A 26,310-nucleotide genomic window follows, 5' to 3' on the forward strand; every position below is an offset into this window, starting at 1 on the left:
GAAGGCGCAGAACGCGGGGCCCGCCATGCCCCAGCTCCTGACTCTGATATCTACGTAGGGCTGCAACACACAAATCCAAGCCCCCTGCCTCAGGGACTATCCCTGCAAGAGCCTGGGAAGCAGCCTAGGGCGCTTGAGTTGCGGATGCAGTGCGGTATCAACAGTCACCCTTAAGTACATATACGTAAAAATGAGAGCCTCCCCAAACCTGATGGAAGGGCTCTACCACCTCTGCCTGGGAGCTCTGGGCCACGTCAGTTCTACGCCCAGCGAGCCCCCTCCTTCCCGCCCTCTCCACGTTTCCTAGTCTCTCTTCCCTGCCTTTCCAGCTTCCAAGGACCTCCCTTCCAATAGTGCTCACCCCAGCCTTTCTTCCTGCTATATCAGGCAGCCCAAAGCAGCAGCCATCTTCCCTGACAGTCAATTGCCTTCATTCGCCGTTGGAACGAATGGAGGTGAGCCATCTTCTCTAAGTATCAGAGGGGTAGCCGTGTTAGTCTGGATCTGCATCTTCTCTAAGGGCAGCCCTACTGTCACCTGCAAACATCCTACGCAATTCACAGGAGGGTAACGTGGGTTCACTTCCATCAAGCAAAATGGAAAATAGCAGTATTTTTGAGGAAGGGCAAAAATACACAACACTGTAGACAGTAAACAACATTAGTTAAAGAGAACAATCGACCCTTCAAACGCTGAATATTATGAAAGTTAGTAACTGAGATAAGTGTTCTAGAGTTTAACAAACACACAGGATTGCCACCCTCAAGAGATCACAAGTCACGAGACAAACCTCTAATCAGAAAAATCCGGTTTTTAATCAGTTTTTTAAAAGATTCTATTTCTTAACTCCCCCTTTATTCCTCTGCCAGTGTGTGATACTGTCAGGTTGAAAAGTCAACCAGTAATGCACACAAGATGCAACCCTCTCCCTGGATGCTCAGATGGAGACTTCACTTACTCTTTACAGCCCGAGATAAGGGTCTTCACCCACAGAAACACCTCCCTGTCTCCTGCTGCCCTGGGACTTTTCCACCTGTGCCCCACCAACACCAGATCTCTGAATCCCCCTGCTTTCCCAGGACTTCTCTGCCCAGTCTGAGGGCTTGTCTACATCAGAAAGTTGCAGCGCTGGTGAGGGAGTTACAGCGCTGCAACTTTGAAGGTGTACACATCTGCAGGGCATCACCAGCTCTGCAACTCCCTGTTTGCAGCGCTGGCCGTACTCCCGTTTTGTCTCGGGTGTAGAGGATCCAGCGCTGGTGATCCAGCGCTGGTAATCCAATGTAGACAGTTACCAGCGCTTTTCTTGACCTCCGTGGAAGGAGGAAGCCTCTGGTAATCAAGCTGGTTTCCTTTCCCGGTTTGCTCTCTCGGTCCCGGAGCCAGCCAGCAAACCGCAGGGAAGGAGACCTGCTTGCTCGGGGTTCCGGGACCGAGAGAGCAAACCGGGAACGCCGCGGTTTGCTCTCTCGGTCCCGGAGCCAGCCAGCAAACCGCAGGGAAGGAGACCTGCTTGCTCGGGGTTCCGGGACCGAGAGAGCAAACCGGGAAAGGAAACCAGCTTCGCCGCGGTTTGCTCTCTCGGTCCCGGAACCCCGAGCAAGCAGGTCTCCTTCCCTGCGGTTTGCTGGCTGGCTCCGGGACCGAGAGAGCAAACCGCGGCGTTCCCGGTTTGCTCTCTCGGTCCCGGAACCCCGAGCAAGCAGGTCTCCTTCCCTGCGGTTTGCTGGCTGGCTCCGGGACCGAGAGAGCAAACCGCGGCGAAGCTGGTTTCGTTTCCCGGTTTGCTCTCTCGTCCCGGAACCCCCCTTGAAGCCGCCCAACAGCGCTGCAGTGTGGCCACATCTAACACCACTTGCAGCGCTGGTTGCTGTAAGTGTGGCCAGTCTGCAGCGCTGGCCCTATACAGCTGTACTAATACAGCTGTAACAACCAGCGCTGCAAAATTTTAGATGTAGACATGGCCTGAGTAACATCACATCACTGCTTCCCCACACCCCAGGTCCCTCTCCCTGGGATAGGACCATACATTTAGGCAGGGCAAGTCTGTAGTATCCTCAGTCCCAAGGCACTCACACAGAACTTTGCCAATATGCCATTGCCCAGCCCTGAAAAAAGTCACAGGCTCACAGGAACTTCTCACATCACAGCCGAGCTTGTCCTGCAGGTGCCAAAAAAAAAAAAAAAAAGCCCTAACTCATAATCAGTTTGCAAAAGTTGGCATGACTCCAGGTTGCTCAGAAGGGCCCTCTATTCCCAACCTCTACCCAGGCTAGGAGTATTGCTGCCATTCTTTCCCACATCACTTTACTCCACACCCCTTCAGCCCCACATCCCCATGCAACCTGCAGATCCACTTGCTGCTCAACCTTATTCTCCCCATTCACCTTCCACAGTGTTTTTGCTGCTCCTCATAGTCCCCATGTCCTGTGTAGTCCCCTAAACCATAGAATAGTAGCCATTTTGCCTGCAGGGATGGCTTCAATCTCACTGAAAACAGTAGGAGATGGCAACCAACTTTATAAAGTGCAGCTTTGCTACCACATGCGGAGGAATTGTAGAGAAACAGTAGCCATCTTCGTGGCTTCAGCTCCATTGAGAGTAGAAGTAGTTGGTGGCTATGTTGAATAAGGAAATTGATGCATGGGCATATTCAGTATGTTTTCATAGGACACATTAAAATAAAAATACCACAAAATCACTGCAACCATGATAAAAATCATGTGACATTACAATATTGGAAAAGCCTTGTCTCCTGTCTCAATATAGTAATTTTTCAGAAGTCCACACTGCAAAAGAAATCTTAGATGAAAACTAAATTGTGCACAAATGTGGTCAAGATTTTTCAGGAGTGATTTTGCATACCTTAGTTTTCGAATATTCTACTGGATATATTGTAAACAGCTTTACTTGCAGGAATTATTGAGCACCTACATTTTCAAAATCAGGTATCTCAGATTTAGCACTAAAAATAAAGGCAATAGTCTCAATCTGCAGCTACCTCTGAAAGTTTTAGTTTCAGTATTGTAACAAGCAAGCTCATCACCAATTAGGCCTGGTTTCTCTTGATTTTGTTATCACAATCTTGTGTAGGGGACTGGAAGAAGGGGACTAACAAACTGTCAAGTAACCCAGGAATTGGGACTGGGAAGTATTCAATTTGTTTGTTACATAGCATAGAAGAAGGACACAAACTGAATAATTATAAGTATAGGTAAACAATTCTTTGTGTCTCTTTGGAGAAGGACACCAGAATAAGTATAAAACCCCCCAAAACTATTCAACCTGTAAAAGTCTTCATCCTTTCTTCGTACATAGTCTTGAATATCTTTGTCTTCTTTGATTGTAGCAATAGCCATTTCAGGATAATATACACCTTTTAGCCAAAATAATAAGTAGAACAAGTCAGTATTTATCCCTTTTGTGGGCTTCCCCCCTCCCCTCCCACTATATATGGTCACAAGACCAGTTTATTGGGTGGAGTAAATCAACAGGAGTGGTTTTACTGAAGGGGTGCAGGTGGGGGGAAGGCTTTATAAAATTTGAGCAGAAACAGTATACAGAAAGTTATGAGTAAATAAGCAGAAACCTAGAGGAAAACAGCTACAAGTATGTTAGCTATTATTATAGTAAGGCTTGTATTTAACTATTATTTTGTATTTAAACTTTCTTTTTGATAAACAGAGCATGATTGTTATAGTTATACAAACAAAGTTGGGGGGGGGAGAGAGGAAGGTCTCTGTAATGTCCAGCATAGTATCTAATGACTCTTCTTTCTATAGATCAAGTATCTTAAATCTATAGTACTCACAAGATTGCTGCTCTTTTAGATTCAGGCCAGATGCTCAAGTTCACTCCAGCTGATGCAAAGGGGTTAGAAAATTACTGGATTTCATCAACCAAGCATTCCACCAAGTTCGGGCAGAGATGGTATATTCTCTGGACCTGGTGTATAGAGTGTATTGGAGGTGGGCAGGGATGTGATCAGATTGCTATTGTGCTCTAGCTATTCTCAGTTGGTGGGGAGATGGCTTCTTAGGGGCCATTACCAAAAATCTCAAACTGGCCCTTAATATCTGATATTTAAACAAACTTCTCTGAATTTAGCTTTGTTTTCAAATAAAATAGTTTCCCTAAATTTGGCTTTTGTTTTATTCATGCCCTGTTTCCTAGAATTAGGTATTATGGGCAACAAAGATATCTAATGATCACTGTAGAAAGTGTTGACCAATTTTTTTTTTAAATAACAAATATAGCAAGAAGTCTGCTGTTGGTTTTTGCTAGGATTGCCTTACAGCAGTCAAAGAGTGTTATGGTTTAACCTTTTAGTATTCCTTCAGCTGCAAAGGCCAAGAAGTTATTGAGATCTCAGATGTACTCTTTTTATTTATATTTAAACTTAAGCACTGGAAATAGTAGTGCTCTGACTTAGGCTATATCTGTGGAATTTAACTTTGTAGTCATGCAGTAAATAAAATACAATTGATAACAGTGTAATATACAGTAAATATTGGAAAGAAGTAATAATACTGTAAGGAGAGAACGTAAAGGCAAAATAATAAACTATGATCCATCTGTAACAATGTGTGAGAAAGCTGATGGTTTCTCAGGGACTAATGTGGTTCAAGTAATATCAATATGGTTTAACAAAATTATTAAACAGGAGTAATCACAGTTACATAGAAATTCTGTTAATTAACACAAAACATAGTAGACAGGGTAATCTTCCTATTAGTTCCTTTAAAGATTTTTTTCTATAACCATCCTTTTGTGTAACGATGTTTTTCAGATATATTGTAAAAATCTCAACCCTAAGAAAGTAGGTTGAATTTGCATGTATCGCCTGCAGTTATCACAATCATGTTAGAAGCGTAAATGGTTTCAAATAGTGTTCAGCAGTGTTGGAACTCTCTTTTCCTCTGATTTGGTATTGTTAGCAAGCCACAGGCAGATCAAGTTTGAGTTCAACAGTCCTGATTCACAGTCAACAAGCACTTCATGAAGTCCTTTGCACAAATGTAAAGTGGTAGTAAAATGCCACTAACTGAGAATGGTAGCATTTTACACACATTTTACACTCACTTTGCATTGTTCAAGGACTACATAAAATGCAGGGCAATGGTGAATTGTGGCTGATGATTTCACGTTACACAGGTTCACATTAGTCTATCAGAACTGGATGCAGGACAAGGCATCAGCTTAGATGAAATAACAGAGATTCAAGACAATCTTCCTCTTGTAAAACTGGGATAGAATGATATAAACAAAAAATGATAATGGGACCATTCTGAATAACTAAGGAACTACAGAATATAATTTACTAATTTTTCCAGTGAGTTACAGGTGTTTTATAGAATTTTTGTTAGCTAGATAGCATGCCCCAGGGATCCTCAAACTGATAAATCAGACCTCCTGGACACATCCCTTTCCATTTGTGATTCACAACATTTGTTTACATGGAAATGTTAATATAGTTATTTTTTCCATTCTACTGGTGGCTCTAGTTTCCTCTTTCCTTATTATGTGTCATATTAAGTAGCAGCTGCTACCAGTGGAGGCAACTAAGATGTCACCTCCTTTTTTCCCAGCTGCTTTTGCAAATATTCAGGCTTCCTTTCACAATGACAAATCTGATGGACAGTAGTTTGTACTTTTTATAATCTCTCTTTAGCTGTCCTGAGTGCTGTATAGTTCAAGAAAGTCCAGATGAGTTTGCAAGGCAGTAGGCTGCTCAGTATGCAGTACTTTCCCTGGATTTATAGGAATATTGTATATTTAAATATGGATGCTACTACAGAAGCTTGAACTATTTATTATATAATCTGCAATTTCTTCTTTATTTAGGACCCATCATTTTGACCTCTATATTTGATTTTATTACCCAACTTTTTCTGAGCAAACACAGGAACATACACAGTATGTAAATGTGTTTAAATTTTTGCAGTCATAGTTATATTAATTTTTATCCAATGTAGACTGCAAACATTCACTTCACTCAATTAACGTTACAATGCCCAGAGCCAAAAAGACTATAGGTGTCAGGATGAAAAATCTGAACAAGCTATAAATTTATTTTGTTTTAAACATTGTTTGGTTCAAATAACTTTTTATCTATTCTGTTACAAAGTCTCGCTCTGTGTGTATATAATATATATACATGCACACAATAACCAAAGGAACACAACAAATAAATCCAAACACCTTCTCCCCCTGAAATTATGACTGCTCTATTCTGTCTGCTGTTTTAGACTTACATTGTATGACTTTTGTCCCCCAAAGAGGCACATCTGGTTGCTGTGATTCTCATGTGGCTATAACAGTGAACAAAGAATATTAAATAGTCAGCAGCTAGCTCAACTAAAAGCACTTTTAAACGGCTTTTTCCCCTTGGAGATGCTATATATTTTGTTTTCATTCAGGGTCAGGAGAGAGATTTTTTTTTTTCTACAAGCAGCATACTGTACACAAGTGTTTATATTTTGTAAAGAATTTGCATGCACATGCTCTACAAATAGCCTCTACCATATGGGAAAATAATCTACATCTTCAATTACTGAGTTGGACACAATTTTGTAGACAATTCAAATCTCTTTAACGTGCTAAACACTAATCAAATCTGAACATATTTATGGTTTAGGTTTTGTGGTTTTAGCTCAATCTTATTCCCTTTTTTTCTTTTCAGACTGTTTTGGTGGCATTTTTCTCTTTTTAAATTGTATCATTGAACAAACAGTTTTCTTGAATAAAAGAGATCTCATCTGACAAAAAATAAGGTAGAAATTGCTTACCAGTTAACCCATTTCCTAGGCTAGGATTTAAAGAGATAATGTTAGAATGTGTTAGCAAACACATTTTAAATATCTAATGTAGACAAGGCAGTGTATATGTTTAAAAATGCTAAACTGGTTGAGTTACCCTAGGCTTTAATTTGATCAGCTTAGTGATGCAGTGTGCTTTTCAAATGTGTTAATAATGTTAGCTAACACATCACCTTTAAATCTGAGGGCAAGGCTACAGTACAAAATTAAGTATGTCAATGTACAGTCACCACATTAATTACATTGCTTTTACATGTCCACACTATGCTCCTGTTGTTGCTGGTATGTGAGCTCACCAGGAGTGCTTGCACCAATTTAACTGTCAGTGTGGGGCACTGTGGGATGGCTTCTGGAATGCAGCAACAGTCAATGTAAGCAATGTAGTGTCAACCTACATCGACCTAAGCGCTATGCCTCTCGCAGAGATGGAGTTAAGTCAGTGTAGTGGTCGATTTACATTGGTGGGAGCTACATTAGTGTAGACACTTACAGAGTTAGGTCGACATAAGCTGCCTTACGTCAACCTAACTGTCGTATAGACCAGACCTTAGCCTGAAGAAGGACAAAGAGGTTGGGTGTGCTTGTCAAGAGAAAATGATATGTTTTTTAATCAAGGTAGCTCAATTGAGCTAGTTTACCACTATTGAAAACCCAGTTAAGATGCAGGCTAACGTGTTGAAGGTAATGCTAATTAATGCACTTAAATCCAGCCCTGCTAAAATATATATATAAAGAAATCATCACAATATGGAAAGAGGCAAAAAATAAATATAAGATTTTTTGAAACTGATCTAACTAATGTTGATGTCCTCTTCACAGGAAATAAAAGATCCTAAGATACCAAACAAAAGATCTATGAATGGGAAAGAGAAATTCACAGAAGTAATATTACCAAAGGAGAAAACAAACCCAGGACACGAGCTTTATGGCAATTCAGGTAAGATATTTTCTGCTCCTTAAATCAAAGTGTTAAGAGTAATATTTTATTTTAAGAATTCCCCGTGAATGATTAGCAGCTTGGAAGACATTAATAAGAAATAATTGTATTATTAGGTAAATACTAAACATTACAGGCTATAGTGTATTACTGGGGGCGATCTGCAAGTGAATTTCTTGATTGTCTACATATCTATGCATGTGAAGAGGGTAGAGGAAATAAATCTTGTTTCTTCACTGACTGCAATGCAGATCTGGCTTGGGAGGGGTTTTCAGATCTGTATAGCTCAAACACATGGTCAGCATTCAACCAATAGTTAGCCTTCCATCTGGGAATGGATTACATGTGTGAGATTGATTCAAGATGCTTTTTTCCTTGCTGCTAAACATGGAAAATTCTCACTTTTATTTTCTAATCTGAATTTACACACTCTCCTGACTCTGACTACAATATATAAAGCACAGTTGTGACTACTCTTTCAGCATAAACAATAGCTACCCTCAAAAATTGTTTCATGAAGGATTATCCCAGAGTTTTTTTTTAAATATCATATTACGTTCAGATAAGCAATTCCTACTCTTCAGTTACTCTCCCAGTTATGTTTACTGTTCCCAGTGACTGGGATCCTGCTTTTTGATTGTAGCATGCCTTGTCTTTTTGTTTTCCATGTTCTGTTCATAAATTGTGCTTCATTTAAAAATATTTCCTTGTCTGTTCTTGCTGAGAGAAACTTCTTGTCTTTTGAGACTTTCAGAGTATGTATCTGAGGAACATGGGTACAGTTTCTTTTATATATAGCATAAAGCATAGGTAAATAGAGCTGTGTCTATCACAAGGTGCCAGAATGAATTTGTTGATTCCTCCAGGGGAGTGTCTCTCATCCACACTTTATACTAATGTTTGCAATGGGACTTTCACCTTAAAACATATCTTAGAAAAACACATGTATCTAGACATCTGTCTAATGATTCCCACTTTTGAATAAGGAACTGTAAATCATTCATTTCTCTCTATAAACAGGAAGAACATTTTTATTTAGGAATAAATGGTCGTAAATAAAAACACATTTTCCCCTTTTGTATGAACTGGTCTTAATTTATTATTGTGTCAGGACCATAGGTGACTTCTACGTGTTTTCTGCTAAGTACCCTTCTCCTTAATTTTTTTTCTGGACTACACCTGCAGCTCCAAAGTGAAAGCTGTGCATCTAGCATAAAGCCACAGAGAATGATAGAGCCCATTAATGCATTGTGTCTATTTTAATCGCTTATTTGAGCTGTATGCATAGAATCAACTAGGAGAATTTAACATAAAACAAGATGTCTGTGTAGGTGTTAGTGAACAACAGCAGCAGCTAATTTCTAGAGCCAAATTTATTTTTAAATGCGTGAAATACATGGACATATTTTCTGAGACAGCAAATCATGTTAAAAGATAAAACCATTTGTGTGGCACTAATATGTTCAGATTTCACCACAATAATGACAGTGTACACCTGTTTACCAAATACTGTAGGTCACATTGCAACAGGCACAGTCAGAAACTGCTGAATATACTAGAAATATTTATGGCAATATATAATCCAATGACATTTCCTGCCTTCAGGACACACACGATTTGAGTTCTCATGGTTTCTTTGACCATATAATTAATCATTTTCCATATATTAATAAGCAGGATAGTAATGTAAGCAGTTTATACAAACAAAAATCTAAGATAAGGTTAACTGTATAATACATAAAAATGAAATAATATTTTGAGACAGTAATTTTTAAACAAGTGATTTCACATAACTGAAACAGCATTCACATTGGAAATGTCTTTTGTGATAAAACTATTCAAATAAACAGTACTTAGCAGGATTAGATAGAAGAAGCAGACAAATGTGGGTTTTTGTGAAATATCCATTTGATCTCCTCTGGGTCCTGTTGAGAACTATCCAGAAGTTTTCATAATGTAAGGCTCTGCCCACACCAGAGCTTGTATCAATGTTTGCAATAACACTGTTATGCTCAAATGCAGCTGAAATGTGGTTTGCAACCTGTGACCACGGTCCCAGTGGGGGCCAGCTGTGGTCACTCAATTAGAGTGAACTGCAAAGAATGGAGCAGACAATCCCCAAAAAGCTGGTGGATATTCCAATATTTAGATTTACCAAGCCAGCATAAAACAGCTTCTTTTATACCTTACTCAGGTATAAAAGTTATTCAGAAGTTCAAACAACACAGTTTCCTTAAAGTGATCCAGACTAAGTCCTCCATCCAGGTACCCACGTCAAATATGATGAAGATTTCTGAAAATCTTATTTCATCATATAAAAGAAAAGGTTCTACCAATCCCAAAAGATCGGACACATTACCTCCCAGGTTATTGAATATTCCAGATCTTACCCAAATACATGCATACAGCCAATTCTTATTAACTAAACTAAAATTTATTACAAAACGAGAGAGAGAGTATGGTTAAAAGATCAATATACATACCAACATGAGTTCAGTTCTTAAGATTCAGATTCATAGCAGAGATGGTGAGCTCTATAGTTGCAAAGAGTTCTTTCAGAAATAGTTCATAGATTATAGTTCAATGTCATTGCAGGATGTTCCATTTTAGGACTGGGATCTCAGTCCTTATGGCCTAAGCTTCCCCTGTATAAAGCCTTATGCAGACCTGAGAGGAACAGGATCAGGACCCAAGGATATTTTATACAATTTCATGTCCTTTTTGACAAGTTGGAGTTCTTCCGGGAACAAAAGGTAATTAGCATGACTTTGAAGGAGGTCCATCCCCAGTACTTAGCTACACAAATTAACATAAGGCAATTTACTTGTTCCTCCACCATTCACAGATTGAAACACTTTGATTATTTTGTAGTGTTGATGGACTCTAACTCTTTTTTAACAATGTCGTCAACACAGAGAAAATTCCTGGATAAAATCTTTAAAAGTCATAGGATCAGATCCTCCGCTGATGTAAGCTCCTGAGACCTTGATGGAGCTGTGTCAACTTACACCAACTGAGGTCTTGTCTACACGGGGGAGGAGGGGTTTAGTTCAGAATGAGTTGACGCACACTAGTTGGCGTGTAAAGCCCATCTGTCTCTCGGTACTTCAGTCTGAGTTCCAGCCCGAACTGCAATGATTGTACTGCTGTTTTTAATGCTGCAGAGTGAGCCTCAAATGCCTGAATATGTAGACCAATTGGGAATAGGGAGATGAATTGTTAGGGGCATTGTCATACAGGTGTGTGATGCTCTGCATTAAGGTAGTGCACCAAGTTGTAATGCTCAGGAGATTATTGATGATTTTGCATACATAGAGTTCCCAAACTGAATTGGGACAACTGATGGAACCCAGGTGCCTATTGTTTGCCCCTCTCACCAGGGCTCAGAGTTTATAAATAGAACGGCGTATTTCTTCCTGGTGCTCCAATGCCTGATCGAGCACCGTCAAAGGTGCATAAACATAAATGGTGCGTAAACATAAATGGTGGTATGCAAAGGTCCATCATGCTAGGATCTTTTGGAACTCTGCTGTGTTTGCCTTTATGAATAAAGGAAGCTGCCTCCAGTTGACTGTGGCCATTAATGATATAGATGTTGCTCCGGTTATGCTAGGAGGATTCTCCCTGGCTAAAGATTATCCTCTGCTTCCCTGGCAAATGAAACCATTCTCAGGCCACTTGGACAGAAGAAAGGAACTGTTTAACTATTGCCCTGATGTAATATTCCAAGCTGACCAGTGGGAAGCACAAGTTCAGATAGTCCTGACCATGATTGTAGTGGCGGGGGAGAGCTATTACTGTTAAACAATAGTGGAACATTGTTACACTTGGCAATAGCACTACCTACTCATGTGCTGCCAGCTCTCTTTTTACCCTTTTCTTTGGTTCCGTGACCCTTTGTCAACAATTTCTACTTTAATCTAGGGATTGCATCATGGTTTTAACAAATATATTTGTGCTTACATTTGTGTGTGTGTGTGGTTTTTTTTTTTTTTTATCCCTTTCTGCATTGGGGCATTAATGTTTGCTAGTTACAAACATTCAGTTATCAATAACTGGAACATTGCTTGATGTGAATTTTCAAATACTGCTGTGGCAAGAGATGGTAGAAATGTTTTGATTTAAAAAGTGTTGTGTAAAAGTCTTTTTAAAAACAGAAATTTGTGTGATGTTTTATTTTTTTGACATTTTAATATTTTTATGAACTCCAAAACCAGAGGAAGTGCGTTCTCATATTTTTACATTTCAATTTTTCCTTTTTTCCCATTTCCTTCCACTCTTTCTTTCAGTGTCAAAAGGGGAAAGTAGTAAAAAAGAAAAAAGGGAAAGACAGGAGGGAAAAAACTCTAAACTGACAATTTTCCAATCAAAACATTTTGAATACATTTATGAACCTCTGGATTTTGAATTTTTTGCAAATACTCTTTATAATTTTTGACTACCTATTGCTGCAGCTGTTGGGTGTGGTAGTGTGAACAGAGCCTAAGGGCATGTCTTCATTACCGTGCTACATGTGTGCAGCTGCGCTGATGCACTGCATCTAGAGAAGACGCACCGTGTCAACAGGAGAAGCGGAAGCTATGTCGGTGAGAGACACTGCTTTATATCAATGTAACTTACGTCGCTTGGGGTGTGTTTTTTTGACACCACTGAGTGACATAAGTTACATCATCTTAAGCAGTAGTGTAGACAAGCCCTTAGTGTTAATATAATGTTCGGTAAACATATAGTACAAAGAATGATCTACTACTATTATTGAACATATTTATGCAGTAGTTCGCAAAGCCAGGCAGTTAAGACTTACCCCTCAGTGCTCGGCTGCAGCAAATCTGCTGGGTGTAGCTGGGGTGGGAGCACTTGTTTGTGCCTTCCCAGTCCTGGGGCTGGCTTGGGGTCAGTTCAGGTCCAGCATAGGCCCAGGGCTGCGCTAAAGTGTGTTTGGCTGTCTCTGCCCCCAGGAGGCTATTAATTAGCTGAGGGTTGCTGGAGGGTAGTGTGAGCACTCCAGCCATGCCTCCTTCTCACAGGAAGGCCTCTAGCATGCCTCCTGTGCTGGGGGCTGTCTGGAGGGTGACATAAGACATGGCTATTCTGGAGTAGTACAAAGACACTAGAGTGGGATTCAGGGCTGAGGACAGAGTATATGGATACCATTACTTGACAACTAAACTCCCATCTACACTAGAACATTGTTAAAACACAGTTTTGTTGTATGGCACTGAGGAGACTGGACCATGTTTTAAGCTAAATAATGTCTACACTGTCTAGAAGAGCCAAATTCACTCCCTTCTTGGGGTTCTGCTTTGTTGGTATTTAAATAATTGACCATAAATCTCAAGCCTAAGTTTTCTCCCTAAATCTAGCTATTCCTGCACGACTTCTCTGTCCCTACATCCCTCTGACCAGAACGTAGTGCTTGCACCCTGGGTTAGCTTAGAAGCCCTGAATACCTGTGTAGGATTGTAGATCCTGCTACCTTGTTACAATTTCTAAATTGTGCTACAACCCTTCAAAGTCACAGACTGTAGCATGGTTTGGGAACATATCATAGTTTGTCCTCATCTATGCTGCAAGACAGGGATGTGTTTTTAACTGGGGATGGAGGTAGGGTGGGGGAACTGTTTTGTAAATGGTTATTCTCCAGAATAAACATGGTGTGAGAAACAAGGTGGGTTAGGTAATATCTTTTATTGAACCAACTTCAGTTGGTGAAAGGGACAAGCTTTCAAGCCACAAAGAGCTCTTCTTCAGGTCTGGGAAGATACTCAAGTGTCTCAGCTAAACATTTTGTGAAGACAGATTTGATATGTTTCCTCACTTGGGAGAATATATTGGTGTGCTTTTTATAGTGCTGAGTGTGTGTGTGTGGGGAGGGAATCATTTTTTTGCCTCAGAGTGTCACATACAGCTACAGACAGATGACCAAGTTTACCATAAATGAAAAACAGTATTGCCTAGCTTATATTTTGAGGTGCTTGTGTAATGAGTGTGCTACTGAGAGGTAGAGCTGAAAGTTTTCCCCTTGTGTAATGAGTGTGCTACTGAGAGGTAGAGCTGAAAGTTAAAGCCAAAGTGCAACTTGTTATGACATGTGGTCTCAGAGTATTGCCCTGCCAGTTATATTTCAACAGGGAGACTTTGGTCTGAAAAGGAAGGTCAATGTGAGTGATTGGAAGAAGAAAAAACAGCTATTAATAAGTAAGAATGCCCTTATTTCTGATTCTCAAGTTCTCCTACTTTTGCTATTGAGCCAAGCAATACAGATTAGTAGGAGAAAATATTTTTGTTTTTGTTGATGTAGTAAAAAAGTGGTTGGAGAATTGTGTTGTGGAAGATATAGAAAAGAAAAAAGAACACTTTTCTGTACAAGCAGTGGGTGGATACTGACTGTGGAGGCCATGTCTACACTACTATTTTTGTTGGCAAAACATATGTTGCTCAGGGATGTGAAAAAAGCACCCCCGAGAGACAAATTATGTTGGCAGAATTGACAGTGTCCACAGTGCTATGTCGACAAGAGAGCTTCTCCCACCGACATAGTTACTGCCGCTTGTTGGGGATGACTTAATTATGTTGACAGGAGAGCTCTCTCATAGAGTGACTACACGAGAGATCTTAAAGTGGCGCAGCTGGATTGGTACAGCTGTGCCGTTGTAAGCTCTCTAGTGTGGACATAGCCTCAGACTCCCTCGAGCAGTCTTAAATCATACTTACACATGGAGGACACTGGGAATAACTCCACCTAAGTCAATTGAATGTAAAACTGAGCTACATGACATAGAATCTCAGTCATTTCTGCATTTTGTCAAATTGTGTTTACATAATACTCTAACATTCTCCTGTTATATTTAACCCTGTTCTACTATATGTTAGCCCAAGTCACAATATTCAGATTCAGATCAAATTAAGAATTTTCCTGAAGTTTGGATTCAAGGTTTGCATTCTGGTCCTTCACTAATTACTGTCTATTGCTTTGTTTGTATTGATAAGTGAAACCAATATAGTCCTTTTATATAATGTCCTTTTTATAATTTTCCCTCATTGGTAAATGGTTGTCATGTCTCCTATCACTCCTTCATCTCTTTTTTTACCCAGTTCTCAAAACTTTTCTTCATACATTTTATTTTCATATCTTTTTAATTTTAATTTTTCATCTCTGAACCCTCTCCATCTTTTTTAAATGTGATGACTTGCACTGCACAAAACAAACTTATTTACATGTTAAAAATAAACAATACTAACAAGAAAAATCTGTTTTATTTCTAAGGAATACAGTGTCAGTATTATGCTTTCTGAGGCCCTAACCCTGCAATTGCATCTGTATGGGCAGACAATTACACTTGCATGGAGCCCCACTGAAGACAATGAGGCTATATGTGGATGCAGCAGTCTCCCAGAGCAGAACAAACTGAAGAAGGGCCCAGGTTAGTCCTGTTCTTCTCTATCATTAAAAGAAATGTATTCCTTCTTCTGAACTCCTGAAAAGTAATGCTACTTTAAATTTTGCAAGCCTCATGATTGTGAGATTATTAGTAGAATGAATTAGTTCTAGTATAAAGTCAAATATATGAGCCAGAGGCCCAGGTCTGCATTTTGAAATATACTATAAATACAAAGTATGCAATGAAAATCAGAATGTATATAGCATCCTTTTTAGTACCCATACCTTATACTTTGATTGGCCTTTGTTTCCCTAATCATCTAATGGCCGAAGAATCTGATGGTCCTAAATACTGGCTGCAATGCTATGGTCCCTCTAACTTCTACCTAGCCCTATTAAAAGAAGTGGCACTCCTATGCAGGCTTATGGATTGTTCTGATAAGTTTGTTTACAGCGCATAATATTTGAATGCATTCCTGGAAACTGGAAATCGAATCTAGATTAACTGATTAGGTGAAATAGTTTTGTAGTCTCAGTTTTAATCCCTTGTATATTTTAGCAAACATCACAAATACACTAAGTAGTTAGCATGTTTATTGATGCCTGGAATTGGAAACCTCAGGAGGTCAAATCAGAGTTAGGTAATAATAGGAGATATACCAATCTCCTAGAACTGGAAGGGACCTCAAAAGGTCATCGAATCCAGCCCCCTCCTGCCTTCACTAGCAGGACCAGTTTTTTTGCCCCAGATCCCTAAGTGGCCCCCTCCAGGATTGAACTCACAACCCTGGGTTTAACAGGCCAATGCTCAAACCACTGAGCTATCCCTCCCTTGTTTTGGCAGAGCGAAAGGGAGGAGTTTATACAGCAGCACTAATATCAATATCTTGGGACTGAACTACAAAATTCAGATTTGGGTTCGTATTATCAATCCCATCCCCACAAACTTCAGAAGTGGTTAGATGCAAAGATGTGGTTTGGGTCCATCTCTAATCTTAATATGCATCAGCACTAAGAAAAGAACTCCTAAATCTATGAGGAAAAAAATCTATATTAAGTTCATTAAATAAAAAAGTGTACATTTGACAAGAAAGTCTATGCTTGTGACACAGAAACTCTGTTTTACTGCAGAAAATTGCTTTTTGGACAATAAGGAGGTGAAAATTGTCAGCTTTGTTAAACCTGGTTTTGCTTTGTAAGTGCCTTCCCCCGACCCCCGCTCCTCATATAACTATTGAGAAGCTTGGCATAAAGAACGCAGCCTGGGGCATACCCCATAAAACTTACAGTGGAATTAAATGAGCAATTTCTATTGGAAATAAAATGGGTATGTTGAGAAGAATATGAATTAAACCAAGCAAGAATGGAGTCAGACAACCCTACATAGTAGTCAAGGCTCTTCAAAAGATCCCCCCGGGTCAGCAGTACCAAATGCAGCTGACAGGTCAAGGCCAATCAGTAAAGAAAGATAACTGCAGTTTGCAATGAAAAGCAGGTCATTCCAAATTTTGATTAATGTAGTCTCAGTGCTGTGGCATCCACTTGAATGGGTTAGCAAAATAAAGACAGATAGCCGTGGATTAATTCTAACACTTCTTTATCGTACTGCAGCCATTACAAGCTTCTCTATTGCAATCACTGTAGCCAGTGTTTCTCCAATTTATGACCCTTTGTCTCACATTGCCATCTGTCCTGAATTTTGTGGAATTGCTTTGGTTACATGGGACTGTTCTGTTGAGCGTGTACGGGACCATCAAAGTAACCCAAAATAAGTTCAGGACAGTGCAACACCAGCATGCTCTGTTGTGACATTATGATGTGTTGATGCCATGACAGAACATATAGCAAAGAATAGCAACTGTGATACTCTAGAAAGGAGCTGTAACATTGTTTATTGACAGGATTTTGTTAGACAAAGCTCAGTCTCAAAATCTGTTGTTTTAACTTTAGTTGCAGAAGCAACATAGTGCTAGGATAACCTGTAACAAACAACATTTAGGCATTTGAAAACTCTGGATGTATTTAAGAAATGTTGATATTAAACATCTTGTGAAAAGATATGTGCTCTCACCCCCACACAATCTTTTTTTTCCTAACAGGGAGGTGGCCTTTGCTTTTTCTTTGTGCTCTTCTGTTTTTAAAATAAATTAGACAACGAAGTGTTCACATTCACAATCCTGGCTAATGCAGGCTTGAAACCTGCTTAAAAAAACAGCCACATTGGCCAAGAATGCAAGTGGAGTGACCTTAGAGAGATATAAAACATCGAAAGAGAATATGTTTTGGCAGTGTTCATCTTTATTACTCTTCAGGATTTTTTCTGAAAAGCAACAGTTTTTAATTAGAGGAAGGAAAAAATATGGCACCAATTTTAATAGTTGCTGCATTTTTATTCAATAACCCCCAGTTCTGCCATATATATCCTTCCAAATCCATAATCTAGTAGAAATGGTGGTCTCAATCTGAACTGCAGACCTTATTAAGCCAGTATAGTACTCACTCTGGTAGCACAGGTAAATTCTGTGCCTGTGTGTAACCTCTTCAGTAATAGAAGTGCTGGATGCATCTGCTGTTTTTGCTCCTCTGTTTGCTCTGGTAGAGAAGCAAGATGCTGTGGTGTTGTCTTATGGCTAGATTCTGATACCCTTACCAACATGGAGTAGTGCCCTACTCTGTAGTGACCCCATTGATTTCAAGGGAATTGGGAACAGAGTACCTTGTAGTTCTCTATACAGACTATTTTAAGAGTTAGACTCCTCGCTTCCAGAAAATGGTTTAGGACAAAAAAATCATTGAGGTGTACTTTCTCAGACTGGGTATTAAAACTGCCAACTTCTATCTCATTGAATATCAACTCCTCCCCCCACCCAATACATTGTGCGTTTGGGATTTCCTGTTGTCTCAGTGATGTGAGTTTTTCTGTGGGGAGAGAGAGGAGACCTGTCAACAATAGTGGGTAAAAGGGGGTATTGGCTAGTTATTGCACAGAATCTGTAATGTGGATGACATTGATAATCAAGGTGCAAAACATCCTCCCTCTGGCTCTGTGGAAGATAGCTGAAAAAATGAGTACAGCAGCACAGCCACGTGTTGCACAAACTTCCCTGATCATCCCCTCCCATGAAGCCGTCATGGCCAGAGGGGCATGGCTCCAATGTAGCTGTGCTGCCAGGGCTCAAAGGTAAAGCATTGGGGGACAGAAGAACCATTGTAACTGCACAAGTCCTCCGTGCATGTCCCACATTTCAGAGTGGCTTTTATTTTGGGTGGATGTGGGGAAACTGGATTATTCTTAGTAACAATTTCCTGACAGTGTTAAAATGTCCCTGGGGCTTTTCACACAGGAGGGGATGTTCAGGCTCCAGATTTGCTTTACTTCTACGCCAATCCCAGAGCAGAAACCTAGCCTCTTGGGGGATCATGTACAGGCAGTTATTAGGAAAGGGAAACCAGTGAAAGACCTACTGTGTGAGTTTTATTAGCAGGTCCAATAAAGAAGTTTTTTGGGGAGTGAACCTGATGTGCCCTGTGAGGTTAGTCGGGACTGGAAAGTCAGGTAAAGTGGCAATTGATTTGGGTTTATACCCCTCATAACCCAACATGGTGACCTCTACATTTTCTCATCTAGGGATGGGGGAAATCAGACACTTATATCTATGCACAGAACCATTTATTTCTGTTTAATAAAAATGAGCTCAGAGTCCATTAACTTTATACATTTATTTTTTCAGCAAATGACTTAACAGTCATCATTGAGAATACTACCTTAAGACCCATTTTAGTTTATCACCCCAAATATTTCTCATTTGCTCTGAATAATTGTTTTCTGTTGAAAATTATGTGGCTGTCTGGTTAATTAGTAAAAATATAAAATGGGCTACATCACCACATTTTTAAAGCTATGGTGCCAGCTAGTGGTGAAAGATGATATACAGCTAGTGTCTCAGACTCGTCATTTATGTAAGTGTACAGTATATTTTTATGTGCATCACGATAATGTGACATTAAATTTTATTTGTGAGTTATCACTGCATTGTGACTGAAAAAATAAATGAGACAGCTGCCATCATTTTCCAATAGGATTTAATTGGGGATTGTTTATTTGAAACCTTCTTGCCATTATTGATGGAGAGATTGCATCATGCATTAGACCATGTGCCAATCTTTAGTCTCTGGTTTCTTATTTGTGGACATCACTAGCTATCTATTCTGGACATGTAACTACTGTAGCATTTGATTAGAAATACTGCATTTCTTAAAAATGCAGTATATTTTAATATTGGGGTTTTTTTTCCCCCAAAAAAATTCAGTTCAGAGTAATTCTTCCGTGAGTGTCCCTATGCTATCTCTGCTATTGATTCACTTATGGACACTAAGAAGGAGAGCTATAATGTGGCTCATAAAATGTAAAACTCTTCAATGGCTATTTTTTTTGATTCATCAAGTGAAAATAAAAGTCCAGTTTTTATAAGCATATAAGATATGATTCAGCTAATTTCTTATGTACATCAAACATATGTGTTCAAATAATCATGTAATTGATTAGAAAGAAGTAAAATTTGCAGGGAAATTGAAAAGATACTTAGTATTTTTTTGAATAAAGAATCACTGGCTATTTTTTCTAGTTTAATTAAGCGATAACTGATCTTAGTGGGGTTGTGGAAGGTTCTTGAATACTAATAAATAAAATTAGAGGCTGAGGCATTTATTTAATTAAATAGTGGGACTTGTTTATAACTCTATTACTTACTGCTAAAATCAATTATTATTACTAATACTCTACGAGTAATTTATAACTAAAATCACACTGAATGTTATAAAGAAGAACTTTTCTTTTTAAATGTCATATGTACCCATGAAGGTATCTGTTATGAATAAGGATAAGCCAGATGAACACACTTGCAATCATGTTTTGTGAAGATAGATCTAATGTTAGTGACATCTGCAAGCAGTAAGCAGAACTGTCACAATCTTACTGGCAGTCTAATGTGTGTGTGACTGCACTAGCGTGAAAATACATTGCTAAGTAATGCCATTAAATTAAAAAAAAACAGATTTTTGTTGTGGGATTACATCAACTGGTGCAAACTCACAGGCATATTATTTAAAATGATAGTTAAGCTAAAAGTTATATAGAAGAAAAATCTTCATCTATTACTAAAAGCAAATAAGATTATATTAATTCTGAAGGCATTTCAGACACCTGGTGTACTTTTCACTATGTGTGCTGTCTGTTCATTTTTTGTATTTCATTCTGCTTGAACTAGACTGAAAAGAACAGATCCTCCGATTCTTCAGTCGTTCCATGCATAGCACTCATTGTGAAATCAATGGGAATTTTGTGTATAGAAGGCCTTCTGGCAAAAAAAAAAAGCTGATTAATTATTTACAACGAAGAATTGCTACATTTGAGTTCCTGATGGCTAAATATCCTATCCTTTATTTGGAATGTTGTCGATGGAGCCCTCCACAGATCTCTCCATTAGAAGATGTTGTGACTCAGTATGGGAATTTTCCACATCTGTTAGGAAACTGCTACAGATGGTTCAACTCATTAGTTGACAGAACTCCTAGTGAACATCACCGAAGAGTACTGGGACCTCACTTGGACTAAATGTTAAGCTTGCCTCCTGTTAGTGCCATTACATTTTCTCTAAAATAAGATCCTTAACCAATTCTATGGGACCCAGGATACACTTTTAAATGCAGCCAGACTGCAATCCTGTTTTATACAATTGGCAATTGTGACAAAGTTAAACAGCACCGGTTGTCATTGTACAGGCCTCTATCTAAGGATTGTGCCTCAAACATACCTTGTAGTATCTTTTTAAATCTTTATTGCATCTGCTATTATTGCATCTCTCAAATGATGATATAATGAACTTTATTTTTGTTAATGTTTTAAAATTTTCTATTTTATATTATTTTAGCTTGAAAGTAAACATTTTTTTCTTTACCATTTTTGTGCTTCTCCCTTTGGCAAACACTGATGCAGTATTTCCCACCTCCTCTCCACCCAATCTAATGTTTATCATGAAGTTGCTCCATGTTTGTATGTCAGCATCATCCATATCAGAACATTTATGGCAACAGTTTGTTACTTAATTTCTGCAGTGGAGCCTGCAGGAGGAGTTCACACTTTGCTATTTGTTGCTTTTCACAGGTTTAGGGCCAAAATTTCAGCCTGTAATTTTGAATACAAACATTCTGAGTATACAGTTAATGAATCTGCAGGCACAAACAGGTGGTATTGCATTTGTATGGACAAATGCAGTAATGGTAGAAATTGATTCGTGAATCATTTTATACTTGCAAAATGAGCTTTGATCCTGCAAAGCCTTACAATGAGTTTAACTTTAGGCACTGTGAGTAGTCTCATTGACTTCCACTGAACTCTGGAGATAAAAAAGGATTTACTCAATAGAGATGTTCCATTATACCATGTAATACATGTTTTTAAAATATGCATTTTAATGACAGGTTAGAATGGCTTCACACTTTACAAGGTCAACCCCTTAATAAATCACTATACACATTATACATATATGACCTGTCAGGTGAAATGGCTTTAAAAAGACGGTTCTGGTCTATCAGGTAAATATTGGATACTTGAAGATGTGTATATATGTTAAATATACCATGCAAAAGATTCTATATGGTTGCATATTTAACCATAGAGACTGAGAGAGCAGAATTACTCTGATATCATAAGTAAATAGCCCATATTTTGTGCCTGATACTGAAGTCAATTGGAGTTTTGCCTACATCAGGGTTGGACCTTGAAAAATTTTGTGTGTGTTTAAACAATGCAGTGAATTAAGTATTATCCTGAAGTCTGGCTATTATGTTTGTCTGTTTGTCACAATTTAAACTTTATTTTTTTTGTATTTAGCAGTATGACACTATGTGGTTGGTTAAGCCAGGCTGGGTTGATTATCACTAAAGTGTTATTTATTTCTATTTTATTAAGCCCCTTTTTACATTCATGTTACTGGTTAATTTATACTTTTATTTCATGCACTAGTTGGCTTTACTGATTAATATGCCCCATGGCATTCAATAAAGCCAGGCAATGGAGGAAATAAGAGTGGTATTAATTTCTAACATTGCTATAAATTTGCCTTAATAAAACTAGCTCAATAACATTGCAGTAGTAATACAATGGATGCCTCCAAACTGTTAGCAAAGACACACAATTGAAAGAGGAACACATTTTTTCCTGAATTTAACATTGCTCTGGTACCTTTGTACTGATGAAATTAGATTTTTATCTATTATAATGTTAATTCCTCCTTTTACGTGGTCCTCTAAGAACTGGTAAATATTAAAGTCACAAACGATTATTTTAACTCACTTCATTGGTTCTAAAGGTGCATATATATTCTTTGAATTATGTGATCTTTTAAAAGTGGATAGGTATTCATGACTTCTACTTATCCAGTCCTGCAAGTTCACATATGCAGAAGATATTTGCTTTGGCATCTGAGCACAGTCATTCCCAGAACTGAAGATGCCCTAAACACTGACTTGATTAAAATGGCCAAACACTGTAGTTGGTGGCATATACAACCAAGTGTGACCGAAACAGTTTCAAGTGTGTTCCATATTTACAATATTAGAGCAGCCTAAGAACTGAATATGTTTCTCAGTGGATAGCGCTTGAAACACGAATCCTACCCACTCTACTTCAGAGAAACTCTAGAAAGACCTCTCATATATTCTAACCAACTGAGAAACACTTTAATAGCTTAGTCACATATCAACCTTCTAAGCAGGGTCGGTTCCAGCTCTTTTGCTGCCCCAAGCAGTGAAGCAAAAAAAATATTAAAAATAAAATAAAGTCAATCGGCAGCACTGTGGCTGCAGCTCAGTCGTGCCGCTTCATTCTTCGGCGGCGGGTCCTTCACTCCCTCTCTTCCTCTTCGGTGACAGCTCTAAGAGGAAGAGAGGAACCTACGGACCCGCTGCCAAATTGCTGCCGAGGACCCTTTTGCCCCAAACACCTGCTTCCTTCACTGGTGCTTGGAGCCGGCCCTGCTTCTAAGCAAATTGGCCAGCATTTCATGGGGATCAAATGCTCAAAAATCTCTGATCAACCAGTTTAGCCCTCTGTTACTCTGCATCATGATACTGTGCTCTGGTCTGGTTTCAATAATCTCATGTTAAGTTGGTTGACACACAACTATATTCAACTGTGCAAATCGTAACTTGGATGATTAGACCCACCTCAGTACCATGGGGTACCTGTGTTAGGCAACATCACTCCTCCACACATCTATCGTGAGAATGCTACAACCAGAATGATTGAGAATATTAGGCAAAGCAGAGCCTACCACAACAGACCTCTTTGACCACTCAAGAGTGCACCTGTCGCTAAGGTGCCTATTATGGGCCCATTTGCACTGCCCAGATTTCTCTGTGGCATTGATATGGTATGAAGCTGATGTCAGAAACCAATCTCTTATAACTGACCTGACTGCGTCTGTACCCAACTTTGATTTGCCATGGCAGGCCCTTCTAAATGGATTTCAAATGGGACAGGATCAATGTGCAGCCACCCTTCACACTTGGGGCCAATAATAGGATCTCACATGTGGCTGTGGCCAAAGACAGACAACGTCACCCATCATTGATGACTTCCCTTTGACCAGATTTAATGGTGGTCTGAGGGCTCTGCACTGATTGGCAAATTGGCTTGCAAGCTCCACATCCAATAAGAAGATTCATGACTGCTGTTATCTCATCTGGCCATCAAAATGAGTTTTTAAAGTATCCAAAAGAATAAAAGAATGAGAAGCAAACGAGAAAAGTGGATTAATTGATTTTCTTTTGAGTAGTAAAAAATTACTGTTGATTTACATTTTGCAATTGATTTACATATTCCATTGCAGGAGAGTGGAATTCTTGAGAAAGTAAGACAACTAAGGACTCCCAAGTAGTAGAACAGATTGGTTTGGTCTAATAACTGACCATTATTATGTAATTCCCCCCCTATATTTCATGTTGGTCCTATTATTATGCTACCTAGGGTGTAATAATCAGCTTACAAAAATATGTAGTTATGTCAAACTTTTTGCCCACTCTATGCCCTACTTTGGCAAATTCCTACTGATATCATTGGAAGTTTTGACTGAGTAAATGCTTCAGGATCCAGCCCTTATTTGTCCTACAGGACATAGTTTGAGCATTGTAGTGTGGCAACAGAAGTTAACATAAAATGTGAACAAAAATGTTTCATATATATAAATGAAAGTGTGTGTGTGTGTGCATATGTTTATATTTACACCTTGCAAGATCCAGCCCTTAACAAATCACTGTTACACATTCTACAGAGCAACTGTGATGGGGGGGGGGGGGGCGCGGAGGGAAAGAGGAATGTGGCCTAACTTTAAAGATTTAAAATAAATGTATGTGAAATGTAACTTATTTTTACACTCAGAGTGCTACCAAACAATACTGTCATTTTGGTATACCTATTTGTTTGGTAGAATGTAGCCTATTATCCATTATTCAGTCCTGATCCTACAGTCAGATCTGCATAGGTCAAGGATCTGTCTATATGGCTCCAATTACAGGGTAAGGGGTTTATAATCTGTGTATAAAACAATTACTTTTTCTAAATGGTGTCAGAAATTACAAAATAAATAACATTGCCTTATTTATTTAACATATAAATTATATGTCCAGAAATAAAGGTATATAATTGAAGTTGCTTATATAGCTCTGATATACTTTAATTATATCAAATAACTTAATTCACGTGTTTTATATCTTTTTAATAATAGTCACCGAAGTTAGAAATGGAAATGATCTCTTTGATAATCTAGTCCATCTCTGTGCCGATTCAGGTGTATCCCCTACACTACATTATGTAATATTTTGTCCAGTCTACTATTTTCTTGAAGGCTTCCAATTTATCAACTATATTTTCAACTGACATCAAACTTCCAATCCAAAATTAAATCTTTTTGTTTTGATCCAAGATGTTAGCCAGTAATATGAATAACAACATTCATTGTTACATTAGATATAATCATTCATGCTTCAGGGTGTATGCCAACTACCAAATGCCTGAGTTTGGGGAAAAATTAACTATGGGTGGCTTATTCCAGAATTGCACTTCATGGGTTGTCTTGCACCTTCCTGAGAAGCACCTTGTGTGTACCACTATAGGAGAACAGGATGTTTGATTAGCTAGACCATTGACCTGATGCAGTCTGGCAATTACTTTGTTTTTGAGAAGTGCTCAGCACCTGCATCACTTATTAATATGATGATTGATGCAGACTATTAGCACTCCTCATCTATCATGGATGTAAGCAGGAATTTTAGGTGCTTATCAACCCTCAGGATCAGGCCCATAATTTGTATTTGAGGTGTGTATATATAAAATAATCTAACATTTACAGGACACTTCAGCTTCTAGGCATGAACACAGGCAACAAAAATGTTAATAGTGAAAAAAGAGTGCACAGTTGTAATTACACCATTAACCCAAATGCAAGAGTATTGCAAATATCAATTTTCTTGTGTTAGAGCACACCCATGCAGCGTAAGCAGCAGTGTCTGCAAGATGGGTGGGAGATGAGGATGTGGGGAAATATGTTTGGGTAGTTAAGCATAACATTGACTGTTAAATATGGAAAGATCTCCTTAGTTAATAGCATCTAGGGAAAAAAGACATATAGGGATGTAAGTAAAACAACAAGGGTTAAGGCAACATCTTTTGATTTTCTGGGTTGGAAAGGGTTTTCCCCCAAAGCCAGCTATTTTAAAAGGACATTTATAAAGAAAAACAAAGGACGGGGGAGGCTAAGCTACCTGGTATTTCACTTATCTTAATATTGATGTTGAAACAAGAACATTTATGTTGTTTCAACTTTTCTCTTACTTGGTCTATTACCAGTAAAGACTGTTAATTTTTCTTCGTACATCCATATAAGGCAACTGTGCTTGTTTAGAAGGAACAGTGGTTTTCTTTCTTTCTTTTTCCCTCAAAGGAAATATTTACCATTCTTTCCATTCTTGCCCTTCACAATGTTTTCCTCCCCATCCTATATATTTATATGAAATTAAAGGTGTTGTCTTTATTTATAGCTTGGCAATTTTTTCTTTATGGCTCAGTCCTGAAAAAGGAATTGTGGTCAAAACATTGTTGCTAAGTTTTATATTTT

General features: G+C 38.7%; 1 long non-coding RNA gene across 3 annotated transcripts in view; it reads left to right on the forward strand.

Moving 5' to 3' along the window:
* Positions 1 to 68: 68 nt before the first annotated feature.
* Positions 69 to 26,310, forward strand: part of LOC115660018 — a 93,361-nt gene continuing 67,119 nt past the window's right edge. Inside the window, exons 1-4 of one of the 3 annotated variants that reach the window (XR_004002710.1) lie at positions 73 to 455; positions 7,638 to 7,755; positions 15,023 to 15,179; positions 20,404 to 20,509. This is a non-coding gene — a long non-coding RNA (uncharacterized LOC115660018). Of the gene's footprint in view, positions 456 to 7,637; positions 7,756 to 15,022; positions 15,180 to 20,403; positions 20,510 to 26,310 lie in introns of those variants that run through there. The other 2 variants (XR_004002711.1, XR_004002712.1) reach the window with 2 other exon arrangements.

The sequence above is a fragment of the Gopherus evgoodei genome, chromosome 11, assembly GCF_007399415.2.
Source record: "Gopherus evgoodei ecotype Sinaloan lineage chromosome 11, rGopEvg1_v1.p, whole genome shotgun sequence".
Classification (NCBI taxonomy): domain Eukaryota; kingdom Metazoa; phylum Chordata; order Testudines; family Testudinidae; genus Gopherus; species Gopherus evgoodei.